A 13992-nucleotide genomic window follows, 5' to 3' on the forward strand; every position below is an offset into this window, starting at 1 on the left:
CGGGTACTTTGCCACCCTGGAGGGACCTCGTGAAGATGGAAGAAAGGGTGGGAGCAAGCTGATGAGCGCAAGTTTTCAGGCAGGCTGGTGACACTCCGTCCGGACCAGAGGCTTTCCTAGCATTCAGCCTAAGCAAGTGTTTCAGTACATCCGCCTCCCTCACTGACGGTGGGGGTGAGTTTGGGCCCAGGGTGTCAACGTCGGAAGGTTGTGCAGGCGGCTGTAGGAGTCCTGCAGGTGTTGGCTGGTTCTCGAATCTGCAGTAGAAGTCACTGAGACTCTCGGCAAGCTCAGTGCTGGGTGTAGCATGCTGAGGGGGAGGCTTGTAGTTGGTGGCAGCCTTAAGCCCTTTCCACACAGCTCGTGAGTCGTTTGAGGATAGCTTCTGTTCCAGCTTTTCCGCGTAGCACCTCTTTGCGGACCTCAGTTCTCTGTTTAGGTCGTTTCTTGCCCTCTTGTAATCCTCCTGGTTGCCGGACTTGTGCGCAGCTTCTTTGTTGCGTCGCAGTTGTCGTAGGCTATTTGAGAACCACGGTTTATCGTTTGGATATAGTTTGAAGGATTTTGTTGGGATACAGGAGTTCACGCAGAAGCTAATGTACGAGGATACGTTGTCTGCCCACTCGTCCAGGTTAGGCGATTCCAGAGCCTTCCAGTCTGTGCAGTCAAAGCAGGCCTGGAGTTGTAGTTTAGCCTCACTTGACCACACTTTGAAGGATTTGGTGACAGGTTTTGAGGTTTCCAGGCGCCTCTTGTAAGTAGGTATCAGGTGGATCATGCAGTGGTCAGATGAGCCTATTGCTGCCCACGGTGTCGCTTTGTATGCATCCTTCAGGGCCGTGTAGCAATGGTCGAGGGTGTTGGCACTCCTGGTGGGGCAGGTGATGTGCTGATGGAAGCGGGGCAGTTCATTTCGGAGGATGGCCTTGTTGAAATCCCCCAAGATAATGAACAGCGAGTCCGGGAGGGCCGTCTCCCACTGCGTGATGGTGTCACTGAGATCCCGCAGGGCAGCATCTACCTCTGCATCAGGAGGGATATACACACCCACGAGGACGTAGGAGGAGAACTCCCTGGGTGAGTAGGTTGGCCTGCAGTTGATAAGGAGGAGTTCAAGTTCTGGTGTGCATTTTTTGGCCAGTACAGAAGTGTTGGAGCACCAGGCGGAGCTGATGTAGAAGCAGATGCCGCCCCCTTTCTTTTTCCCAGAGAGGGTGCTGTCACGGTCTGCTCGGACAAGGCTGAACCCTGGGAGCTGGAGGGCACTCTCAGGGATGTCGTCATGAAGCCATGTTTCGGTAAAGCAAAAGACTGGGGTGTTGTTACCGAGTTCCCTCTTGTCACTGAGGAGTCTCAGTTCGTCTAGCTTGTTAGGGAGGGAGCGGACGTTAGCTAGGAGGACTGCAGGGATGGCTGACCGCAGGCCCCTCCTCTTCAACCTCGCCCGGACGCCTGATCGACAGCCCTGTACTGGAGACTATTTGTGTCTCCAGTACAGGGCTTCGGGCGCCATCTTCCCGTAGCCCTGTACTCTGCCTGTCAGCGGCAGCGCGGGAGACTGTCACTGCAGAAGATCCGGGGGAGATGCGCGCCAGAGCCCAGCCGAGTTAGAAGACTTCTGTCAGGTGAGTACATACATTACTTTTTTTTGCAGGTGAAATGCGGCCCACTGTGTTTTCTGCTAAAATGTTTTGTCACATGTGTTTATGTCCTGTGAAATGCTGCCCACTGTGTTTGTTTTGCAGGTGAAATGTGGCCCACTGCGTTTGTTTTCTGGTGAAATGCGGCCCGCTGCGTTTGTTTTCTGGTGAAATGTGGCCCACTGCGTTTGTTTTCTGGTGAAATGTGGCCTGCTGCGTTTGTTTTCTGGTGAAATGCTGCCCACTGTGTTTGTTTTCTGGTGAAATGTGGCCCGCTGCGTTTGTTTTCTGGTGAATTGTGGCCCACTGCGTTTGTTTTCAGCTGAAATGTTGCACACATTGCGTTTATTTTCTGGTGTCTGGGGTAACTGTTGCTGCATTATTAAGGGCTCATTCACACTACAGAACGTATGCACGAATGCGATTTCATGCATGCGCTGCCAACGCACAGTGATCGCACTGAATGCACGTTGTGGTGCACTAAACGTGGACGTCGGCAGCTGTACCCATCGGGGAAACATATGCGTTGTGCGTTAAAATGTTCCCAGATGCGTTATAACGTAACGCATGGGAACGCACACCTGTAGTGTGAATGGTAACATGGAAGTCTATTGACTTTCATGTTACCATATGAATCTTACATTATGTGCGTTGCGTCAAAACTGACAGCGCAGCACATAGTGTGAATGAGCCCTTAATAGTCATAGTTGGCTATATTTGCTGCTTTGGGGTTACGGCAGGTATAAATAGCATCATAGTTTCTGCACACCCATGATGCGAATCCTCGTTTCACCACATCATGGCGGAAACACTGCTTTCTTATGCCTCGCTGTTACATCATTACGTTAGCTCCGCCCATACAATATCATGGCCACGCCCATTTTTTGGCGCGCCGCGAACAACAACACCCCCCCATTGGTACTCAGAGATAAATAAGTCGATGTTAGGTCGCAATTTGGGCACTCGGCCTCTGAAAGGTTAGCCATCACTGGCCTAGTGTATGGCCAGCTTTACACTTACTAAATTGTTTACATTCCCTTGGCCGAATAACTCATCAAACTACAGTGTCAGATAGTGTGATCTCACAGAAAGCCATAGTGAAATTAGCAATACAATGTCCAGTCTCAATTGCATTTCTATTCAGCAGGGGGAGGTGGCAGCACTCCCAAGACAGGCTGTATCTGATTAACCAGCAGCATGGATGTGCAGAACCTAATATTGGCAGGTTACACAACTTGCAATTAAAACAGATGCCACAAAATGGAGGATGTTGGCTCCCAAAACAGTTTGCGCACAGAATGCTCTGTACTAGACTTTTCCACCGCGTTGAGGGATCCTCATGGTAGAGACCCTAACCACTAACTAACAAAAACATAGTGTGAACCTGGGGGTAGCTGGCCATAAAATGGTTTACACATTTTCCCCGGGAACAGAGAGATATTGGCAGTGCTCCTAATACGGTAATAATAATACAAATGATTGTTTCATGTTTGTTTGGAGCAACACAAGATGGCTTGAATGGCAGTGTTTGTAGGTACAAAAATGTTTTTTTCTACTGCTATAGTCTCTGATATTATAATATCCAACCCCCGAAACCTACTAAATATGAAATTATGCAATTTTCTATAAACCGCATTAAAGGTAGAATATTTGCGCTATAACCAGAGAAGAGGGCTGGGATGCTCTCCTTGCACTGAAGTATATCCATGGCAATAATTGCTAAATTACTACTAGAGATGGCCTGAACCTCCGATTTTCGGTTCGCGAACAGCAAACGCGAACTTCCGCAAAAGTTCGCCAACATGCGAACGTCCGTGAACCGCAATAGACTTAAATGGGGAGGCGAACTTTGAAAACTAGAAACATTTATGCTGGCCACAAAAGTGATGGAAAAGATGTTTCAAGGGGTCTAACACCTGGAGGGGGGCATGGCGGAATGAGATACACGCCAAAACTCCCCGGGAAAAATCAGGATTTGACGCACAGCAGTGTTTTAAAAAGAACCCGAGGTGTGTTTAAAGAATGTTATCTGCATACAGAGGCTGGATCTGCCTATACAGCCCAGCCTCTGTTGCTATCCCAAACCCCACTAAGGTCCCCCTGCACTCTGCAATCCCTCATAAATCACAGCCGTGCTGTGAGGCTTTGTTTACATCTGTAGTGTCAGTCTCAGCTGCTCCCCCGCCTCCTGCATAGCTCCGGTCCCTGCCCCCGTCCCTTCCCTCCAATCGGCAGGGAGGGAAGGGATGCAGGCGGGGACTGGAGTTCTGCAGGAGGCGGGGAGAGCAGCAGACTGACACTATAGAGATAAACACAGCCAGCTCTGACAAGCAGTTTGTCAGCAGCGTGGCTGTGATTTATGAGGGATTGCAGAGTGCAGGGGGACCTTAGGGGGGTTTGGGATAGCAACAGAGGCTGGGCTGTATAGGCAGATCCAGCCTCTGTATGCAGATAATATTCTTCAAACCCACCTCGGGATCTCTTTAATGTCAGAAATCACATTTTATTGCTAAATTGGAGGCCTAAAGTGCTTTAAAACATCTTGCATGTGTATACATCAATCAGGGAGTGTAATTAGTGTACTGCTTCACACTGACAGACCAAACTCACTGTGTAACGCACCGCAAACAGCTGTTTGTGTAGTGATGGCTGTGCTGGACTGGTGCGCACTATGGCCAGAGTGCAGGCGATAGCGGTTTTAAAGCCCATATGGTCGGGCTGAGGTAGCTCAGTGGCAGAACAACAGTGACTGAGTCTCCAGCTGATCGAATTTGGTCTGTCCACAATGAAGCAACGACCTTATTATCTATCTTCTTGGGTCAGGTGTGCCCCCAACCCCAACACACTCATATAGCCGTCGGTCATAGCTTCATTGTGATACGCAAGCCCCTTCACCGCGGCAAGGTAACGATCACGAAGGGGAATTGACACATGTACATGCCTTTTATTTTGTTGTTGCAGCTGCAGTGCAGCCAGAAAAATTAGGCAAGCATGTACACGCACCAGAAAAATTAATATAGCGGACGCTGCTAGCAGCGGCCTTAAAAATTCAGAAATCCGCATGGAGTTCTCGTGGATCCTGTTGGTGGTGGCAGTCAAGCGGCCTGCAGGCCGAGATGCTGTGTGGAGACCGACTTAGTCTTGGGGCAGGCAGCCAGTCACACGGCGTGCAGTCAGAGATGCTGTGTGTGGGGACTGACTTAGTCTTTGGGCGGGCAGTAACCCTCCGGGATCCATGCCTCATTCATTTTGATAAAGGTGAGGTACTGAACACTTTTGTGACCTAGGCGACTAGGCAACTTCTCTTCTCAGTGACAATGCCTCTAGCTGCGCTGAAGGGTCTTTCTGACAGGACGCTTGCGGCAGGGCAAGACAGAAGTTGGATGGCAAATTGGGACAGCTCTGGCCACAGGTCAAGCCTACGCACCCAGTAGTCCAGGGGTTCATCGCTGCTCACAGTGTCTACATACAGGCCAGGTAGTCGGCTACCTGCCGGTCGAGGTGTTGGTGGAAGATGGATCCAGAAGCGCTAAGGCGAGGCGTTGGACTAAAGAATGTCCGCATGTCTGACATCGCTAGAGCGTCCTGTCCTTACCTGCGTGGACATGGGATAAGGTTTACTGGCAGTGGTACCTTTATTCCGTTGTGCTGTGACATGACTCTTAAACGCACTGTAAAGCATAGTTTGCTAGCTTGTTCTGCATGTGCAGCATCCTTTCTGCCTTCAGGTGAGTTGGTAACATGTCTGCCACTTTGTGCCTATACCAAGGGTCTAATAGCGTGGCCACCCAGTACAGCTCATTCCCCTTGAGTTTTTTTATACGGGGGTCCCTCAACAGGCTGGATAGCATGAAAGATGCCAACTGCACAAAGTTGGATCCAGACGTACTATCCAACTCCTCTTGCTTTACCTCAGTGATGTCAGGTAAGTTCTCCTCCTTCCCCCAGCCACAAACAATACCAAGGGAGCGTTGAGCAGTACAAGCCCCCTGCGACGCCTGCTGCGGTTGTTCTTCTGCTGCCTTCTCCTCCTCAAAAAAAAAACACTTTCCTCATCATCTGACTCCTCTTCCCCACATGACTCTTTCTTCTCCTCCTCCCCCTCTGTGCTGCCGCAGGTGTTGAGGAAACATCTGGTTCTGATGAGAATGGATCTCACAATGCTTCCTCCTGTAACTGTTCTTGTTCACACTCATCCACAGCTTGATCCACCACTCTACGCACGGCATGCTCCAGGAAGAATGCATACGGGATCAAGTCGCTGATGGCGCCTTCACTGCGACTCACCATGTTTGTCACCTCCTCAGACGGGCACATGAGCCTGCAGGCATTTCGCATGAGTGTCCAGTTCTTCGGCCAGAACATCCCCATCTCCCCAGAGCATGTCATTCTACTGTAGTTGTAGAGATACTGGGTGACGGCTTTCTCCTGTTGTGGCAGGCGGTCGAACATCAGGAGGGTCGAATTACAGCGAGTCGGGCTATCGCAAATTAAGCACCTCACTGGCAAGTTGTTTCTCCGCTGAATACCGGCCAAGTGAGCCATGGCCGTGAAAGACTGCCTGAAATGCCCACACAACTTCCTGGCCTGCTTCAGGACATCCTGTAAACCTGGGTACTTACACACAAATCTCTGGATTACGAGATTGAGCATGTGCCATGCAGGGTACATGTGTCAACTTTTCCAAATTCAAAGCCAAAATGAGATTGCTGCCGTTGTCACACACCACGTTGCCGATCTCCAGTTGGTGCGGGGTCAACCACTGATCCACCGTCGTACCTGTCATGCAGCATAGGCCATGGGGAGCTGGGGCTGTGTAGCTGGAGACGAGATCGCAGCACCAGTAGAGTTGCGCTGCCACTCAGCCAAGGAGGAGGAGGATGACAGCGAAGAGGATGTAGCAGGAGGAGTAGGGGGAGAAGGAGAGGAGGTGGCAGCAGGCCTGCCTTCAAGCCGTGGAGGTGGCACAAGTTGGTCTTTCCACGGCTCAATTTTTGGTGGCAGTACAGATGCATTGGTCTGATCTTTGGCATACACACTAAAAAATGTTCACACCGCTGAGCCACCCTGGGGTGTGGGCACTATGGTGGCGTCAGCAGCTGACGTTGAACCGCATGTTGGCTGGCTGTCCATAGGTGGCGATACATGGCGCTGGACACTGCCACCAGCTGTTTCTGACGACGAGCTCCCCCTGCTTCTTTCAGCAACTCGTCTCCTCCTACTCCTCTCTGACTCCCCCTCTGAACTGTCCCCCTGGTTATCTCCTCTATTGGGAACCCACGTGGCATCCGTATCATCATAATCATCCTCCCCAGCTTTGCTTGTATCAAACACCTCCAATACTGCACCAACAGCAGGTACTTCATCCTCCTCCTCCTCACACGTTATGTCCATAGTGTCGCCTAACAGTATATTACACTGCTTGCGGTCACGTAGGTGCACTGAACAGGTTACAGGTATGCACTGCAGTGATTGGTATTACAAATGCGCAGCTGTCACACACAGGTACCGTGAACAGGTGCAGTGACTGGTGGTATATTACACTGCTTGCGGTCACGTAGGTGTACTGAACAGGTTACAGGTTTGTACTGCAGTGATTGGTATTACAATTGTGCAGCTGTCACACACACACACACAGGTACCGTGAACAGGTGCAATGACTGGTGGTACTAACAATGCGTGCACTCACGTAGGTAGGTAGGTGCACTGGACAGTGAACAGGTGCAGTGATTGGGATTACAAATGTGCAGCTGTCACACACACACACAAATACACACACACAGGTATCGTTAACAGGTGCAATGACTGGTGGTATTAACTATGCGTGCGCTCACGTAAGTAGGTAGGTAGGTGCACTGAACAGTGAACAGGTGCAGTGATTGGGATTACAAATGTGTAGCTGCCTATTGCACACACAGGTAGTCACTGAATGTGCTGGACCTGGCAGTGGTACAGTAGGAATTACCACCAAAGGGCCAAAGGCCAGCTGCGACTGACAGGGTTGTATATAATGCGAGTGGGACACACAAAAAAAAAACCAAAAATAGATCACAAGTACAAGATTAGCTCTCAAAAGAGCTGTTGAGGGGTTCTTTTTTAGCAATAAGAATCAGCAAGGAGCAAGCTAACAAGCCTACAAGAGCCTAACTAAGCTTTCCCTTTCTTCTTTCTGCAGCAGCAGCTCTCCCTTCTCTAATTACTGCAGGCACACAAGTGAGTGTAATGCCTGACGCTGCCTGCCTTTTATAAGGGGGGGGGGGGGGGGCTCCAGGAGGGAGTGTAGCCTGATTGGCTACAATGTGCCTGCTGACTGTGATGTAGAGGGTCAAAGTTGACCCTAATGATGTAGTATAGGGGCGGACCAAACTTCCGAAAAAGTTTGCGGTTCTCCGCGATCGCGAACCACGGAAGCTCGCCGGTTCCCGTTCGCCGGTGAACCATTCGGGCCATCTCTAATTACTACGTACATCTCAGCAATTTTTATCCAGGAATTTTATCTGATTGCCACCTGAAGTCTGGAAAGATTTTTTTCCCTTTAAACGGTGCATACACACATCTAATTTTATGCCAGATTGTCGTTCAAACCGGATGTTTGAACAACTTGTCATTCAAACAAAAAGTCGTTCAGACTCCTTGTACACACAGATGACAAAATGTTTGAAATGCTAATTACAGCTAATTTAATTACAGCTAACGTGTGTGCGTAAACACGTGCTACTGTCGGCTGAACGTCCGCCCAGTGGGAGGGTCTGACAGACCCATCATTTGCGGCGGTATGGCGTGTGTACGTGCCTTTAGTGTCAAACTAATAGACTTTCAAGCAACAAGTAGTTTGTACACATTTACGGACCTAACTGTTGTTTGAACGACAGTTAGTCCACGGATCCGCCAAGAGGATTGGTCAAAACTGCTGCTATCAGTCTAACGATCGTTCGTACACACTCCAAACTGTCATTTAAACAACCAGTTTGAACGACAAGTCGTTCACAAATATCAGATGTGTGTACGTACCTTTAGGCGATTCTATGCATGTTTAGAGAGATTTTCTAAACATGCCTACAGGGGCGTAACTAGGCCCCACCGGGCCCCCCTGCAGAGTTTCAGAGCGGCCCCCCTGGGGGCACGTTCGTGGCAGTTTCGTGGGGGCTGGAGGGGTGGCAGCATGAAGGGAAAGCCTTAGCCACAGTCGGCGGGGAGAGGGAAAGTTCCCCCCTCTCTCCCTCTTCTCGGGGCTCTCCCCTCTGCGCTCCCCTCCAGCTAGATATAGTGTAAGCAGCGGGCAGCGGCGGGCAGATACATACCTTCTTCCGTGCGTTCCATCGCAGACTCCTCGCTCTAGCGGCTGACGTCACTTCCGGAAGTGACGTCAGCCGCTAGAGCGAGGAGTCTGCGGTGGATCGCATGAAAGAAGGTATGTATCTGCCCGCCGCTGCCCGCTGCCCACTGCCCACACTATATCTAGCTGGAGGGGAGCGCAGAGGGGAGAGCCCCGAGGTGAGGGAGAGGGGGAGGAACTTCCCCTCTCCCCGCCGACTGTGGCCAAGGCTTTCCCCTCATGCTGCCACCCCTCCAGCCCCCACCAAACGGCCCCGCGGTAGCATGGGCTGCAGGGCCTATTGTTACGCCACTGCATGCCTAGCGTTTTTTGGAACGTTTTTGTGTAGCAGATGTCATATATTTTTACAGTAAAGCTGTAACTGAACAGCTTCTGTAACAAAAATGCTTGGAAAACTGCTCTGATGTAGCGTTTTTCAGAGCAGTTTTCCACTCTCCTATACTTTACATTGAAGCAGAAATGCCTCAGAAATCTAAAAAATACTGCAGGACCCGAGTTTGCGTTTGGGGGAAAAACGAGCTGCTCTGGTGTGCACCAGCCCATTGACTAACATTAGTCAATCGAACATTAGTCAATCTCAGAACCGCTCTTGGTGTGCACCAGCCCTTATAGTTGCTGGAATTAAAAGGAAATATTCCAAGCAGACACACAGATAATAATAAAAGTCCAACTCTTCTTTATACTATTAAAAAAAAAAATTATTTTCAAGTACCGGTACATTTTGACTGAGAATCCCAAAGTATATCTTCTTGAATGTTTATTCAATTTATTTTGACATAATTAGATAACCCCGTGCCAGAGCACATGTGATAATTGATTCAACAGGCACACTGTGACATCCTTCTGCCATTCCTCTAACAAATAGGAGCAATGTTATGATTAATGATTAGGATGCCTCCAGGCTACTAGCAATACCTGCTCATACTCTGTGTCACTAATGAAGTCAGGGCTCGGGACAGGTTCTTTGTAAAAGTAAACCTGAAGTGAGCAAAATATGAGAGGTGCTACTATTGAGTACGTATTGTTTGGGCGCCGGGCAGATCAGTGCGGGGCAAGCCGAATGACGGCTCTCCCTGCTGTCGCAAAACTCCCCGGCGGCGTTAAATACTATTCCTCCTCTGAGTTGCCGCAACTCGGAGGGAGGTCTCATTTGGGGTCTGGCAACTGCCAGAGTCCCGAATTACTGCTACGTGCCCCACGCAGCATAACATTGCTGCTATGGGGCACCCAGTCTCGAGATGACCTGTTTCTGCCAATATTGTCTTTCTTTTAGGAATCTTATTAATCTTATTTGACTGTAGTGCTGATCTACTGACACTAATGCTTTCTGGATCTTTCATGTGCATGATAAGGACTTGCATCGCTAAATGTAAATAAAGCTACATCAAACTACATCAGTCATTCTTTGAGAAAAGGTTCATCCCAAAACAGCGACCTGTCACTGCTGCCTGTTTGATGCAATAAAGAGCTTTAATTATATTTAGCAGTGCCAATCCTTATCGTGTACATTGGTTGGTGCTCCCCAGAAGGCACTGGGGTTAGGACTCTTGCACGCCATTTTTTCATATTTTGGCATTCGGTGCTCGCTTCCATCTGTTCTCTTTTTCTGGATCTTTAATACAGAGCCGGGGTGCTGCTTTGCCCAGGCTGGCCAAGCAACCGCTTGGGGCCTCACCCACAGCAGGAGGCTCCCATGCTGTTCGGCTGCCTTTGCCTTCCTGTCACTTGCGCACAGACTTCAGATCAGCAGTTACGTGAATGGAGGGGTGAGCAGCACAGTGACTATAGTTTATACTTATGATGCAGAAGTGATGTAATTGCTAATTTCCTGCATTTGAAGTGTGCCACGCGCTTACTGTGCTGCTCTCATCCTGTGTTTACCAGGTAGCTGCTCTGCCATGGCAGTTAGCTGACACAGCTGAGTGATCAAATTACAGTTGTGATTAGTCACAGGTGAGGGGGAATTAGACAAGCTAAACTATCTAAATACATACAGGGTGCATTTCTCTGTTTTCTTTCTGCCTGTGCAAGAGTTCAGGTTCACTTTAAGGCTAATTGATCCACAACTTGTAAAGGTTTTTCACCTTCCTCTGGATAAGCTGGGATATTTAAGGGTACAGGCTAGTGCTGTACCATATTTTTTGGTTGCGCATCATGGACAAATGTCTTTTTCCATCCAAACTAACTATCATGTGTTCAGGTTCCCTGCTTGTTGTGTTATGTATGCCTCAAACTACTGAAGCCAAAGAACAAAATGGGGAAAAGACAGTAACCTATAGCTTTAGTAATGATTAAAGTGTTAAAGGGTGAGAGAGAGTTATGCATGTGATGTGAAGAGCTATTCAGAGAAGTAAAGATGTTTGTGAGAAGTCCTGTGAACTAGTGAGAAGTCCCTAGTACCCTTTACTGTAATATATTTAAAGGGGGATGAAAGTGGACTTTGAAAACCCAAGTACCTATTGCTAAAGAGTATTAGTGTATCATTGTTTCCCCACCACTTTTTTTTTCAATTAGTTGATATATTTATACACTTACCTTTGTCCCTGCAGTGCTTGTATAAAGGGTAGAAGGTCTGAAAGTGGCATCTTGCTGTCTGTGGTTGGGTGCATAACCAGGGTGAAAATCGGCACCCAGTATAATAAGTAAAGTCTAAGGTTGGTTAGCATGCCATAAGTTAATTGCAGAAGTATTTATTCCTCAATGCATGAAGTCAACCCAACATCATTGACAATTGTTTCTGGGCCACGGAGTGTCCCCTTCATCAGAAAGTGCAGACATACAAGCAGTACAGTGCTGTGCACAAAACATATATATAGTGTAATCCACATGACCTACCAAGGTAACCCGCCCCCTAATCAAAATGCACAGTCGAGACAGAAACAACATTATGCATATATTGCTCATCCAGTTTAAAGAACATATACAGTACACTGACCGTATGCTGGGAATACACGGTTCGTTTTTCCTCTTGGTCGTTTTTGCCGCTTGATTCTGCAGTCGATTTTCTTATCTTCCACTCGTTTTTCTTATCTTTTTCCATTCACTTCCATCAGAAATCGAGCGGTGAAAGGATCGAAAGGGAGATTGGACATGGAGGAAATTATCTATCGAACCATCTAATCACCTCAAAAACGAACCATGTATTGCCAGCATTATATTGCCAAAACTTGGGTCCTCTCTAGTATTCTGATGGTGCAATTTTTGAAGTTCAGCCTGCCACTATGCAGTCATGGGCATTACAGATCATCGGACATTTGGTATTTGCATAGGACACTATCAGGGAATCAGAGAGGACACATATACAGTACAGAGTCACCCGTCTTTGGGAGCACTCAAGGATACAAGTGCTTCCAAAGCCTTTCCAAGGGCTCCCAGAGGTGGCAAATTTGAACGGGGGACAGTGCTGGAACGAGGACATCAGGAGAGGACAGAGAAGGCTCTATGAGATCCAGAACCTTCACTTTCCATAAGTAAGCATCTGACTTCTTTCTTTAATTTCATTACAGAAAATTTGTGAATCAGCTCCCAATGTACTAGGGCCCATTTCTACGGGCGCGGAAACTGCACCGAATTCACAAAGTTTCCCCGCAGGCAAACCGCGCGGGGAAACTCTGCCATAGGGAGGAATAGCGTTTCCGGCCGAATCGCTCGCGCTAGCGATTCGATCGGCTTTTTTATCCGAAGTTGTGTGGGAGGCTGCGAATCCCATAGCCGTGCATGGCACAGCTGATGGGATTCGTCTGCGTACCCACAGACCCGGAAGTGCCACCGCGCGTCTCGCTGACGCGTGTGGCAAAAGTGGAAACGGGTCTTTAGACATGCCTGTTTTGCTTCTGGTTGGCTGCATGCAGTAGCTCCTTATTGCCAGTACACTGGAAATTCCGTCGCCAGCACTAAACAGTTCATCTAACCCAGCCCACAGACTTATACTGTATTTAGGTTAACCAAACTGCATGTGACCCAGTAAGTCAGGTAGTAAAAAATGAATGATTCATATATTTTGAGAACCCTACATATAGACCTATTACACCGAAATGGCTTTGTTTTGTTTTTGTTTACTGAATATTTCATTTTTCCTGTTAATCACTATTATTTGTCTCTATTGTAATGTTTCATACTGCGTCACTCTAACATAATTTCAGACGTTTATTGATTGTCCTGCCTACTTTTCAAGTGACTCTATTCTCTTTGAACCAATACTACACCCTGGTTAATGAAATTTAGGATTAGAAACTCCCTGAGTCCTTTGATTCCAATACTGCCGTATGTTAACCTATTTGTTATAATTGTGGTATTCCTGTCATGAGATGTATGCGATAACTTCTTGCTTACACTGTTTACGCCAGTGGTCCTCAAACTAAGGCCCGCGGGCCGAATGCGGCCCCCTGAGGCTTTTTCACTGGCCCCCCACTCACAAAATCTATTACTTATAGATGTGGTCTACTGCATCTTTAAATATTGGTGTCTCGCATATACAGTAGAATAGCAGTCGCCATCAATCCACAGTGAAGCCAGTGAGCAGATATTCACTGGTTTCCAATCCAATTCCACATCAGGTGACACTGCTGTCCAATTGGACAACAGATTGCTCCCTGAGTATGCTTCACTGTCTGGTGAAGAGTTTTTTTTTACTATCTGCACATGCTGTATTTGGGGCATAATGCCTGCTTTGGTTAAATGGGAGATAAAAGGGCTGCACGTGTAAACAGGTAATAGTTTACACTATCTAGGTTCAATGTAATGTTTTCTACATCATATTATGTATACTCTGGCCCCCCATTAGTTTGAAGTATGTTGATCCGGCCCTTGAACGAAAAAGTTTGTAGACCCCTGGTTTACGCTGTCAAAACTGTTCAATAAAGAATCTGAGAAAAAAAAAAGAATGATTTAATGCTTTATGTGCAAAGCCTAAATCTCTCTGTGTTGTAAATCATGAAATATTCCATACAAGATACATTAGCCTGAACTAGGGTTTTAAGGATGAGAAAGATATACACATATGACACCTCCCGTCCC

The 13992-nt window shown here is 48.0% G+C and overlaps 1 protein-coding gene across 1 annotated transcript in view; it reads right to left on the reverse strand.

Moving 5' to 3' along the window:
* The window catches only part of LOC137564430 (small integral membrane protein 24-like), an 89614-nt gene extending 77870 nt beyond the window's left edge, over nucleotides 1-11744 (reverse strand). Inside the window, exon 1 of the mRNA XM_068278307.1 lies at nucleotides 11512-11744. The gene's annotated coding sequence lies outside the window, so the exon portion shown is untranslated. The remainder of the gene's footprint in view (nucleotides 1-11511) is intronic.
* Nucleotides 11745-13992: the final 2248 nt, after the last annotated feature.

Source organism: Hyperolius riggenbachi, chromosome 1 (genome assembly GCF_040937935.1).
Source record: "Hyperolius riggenbachi isolate aHypRig1 chromosome 1, aHypRig1.pri, whole genome shotgun sequence".
In the NCBI taxonomy this organism is placed as follows: Eukaryota; Metazoa; Chordata; class Amphibia; order Anura; family Hyperoliidae; genus Hyperolius; species Hyperolius riggenbachi.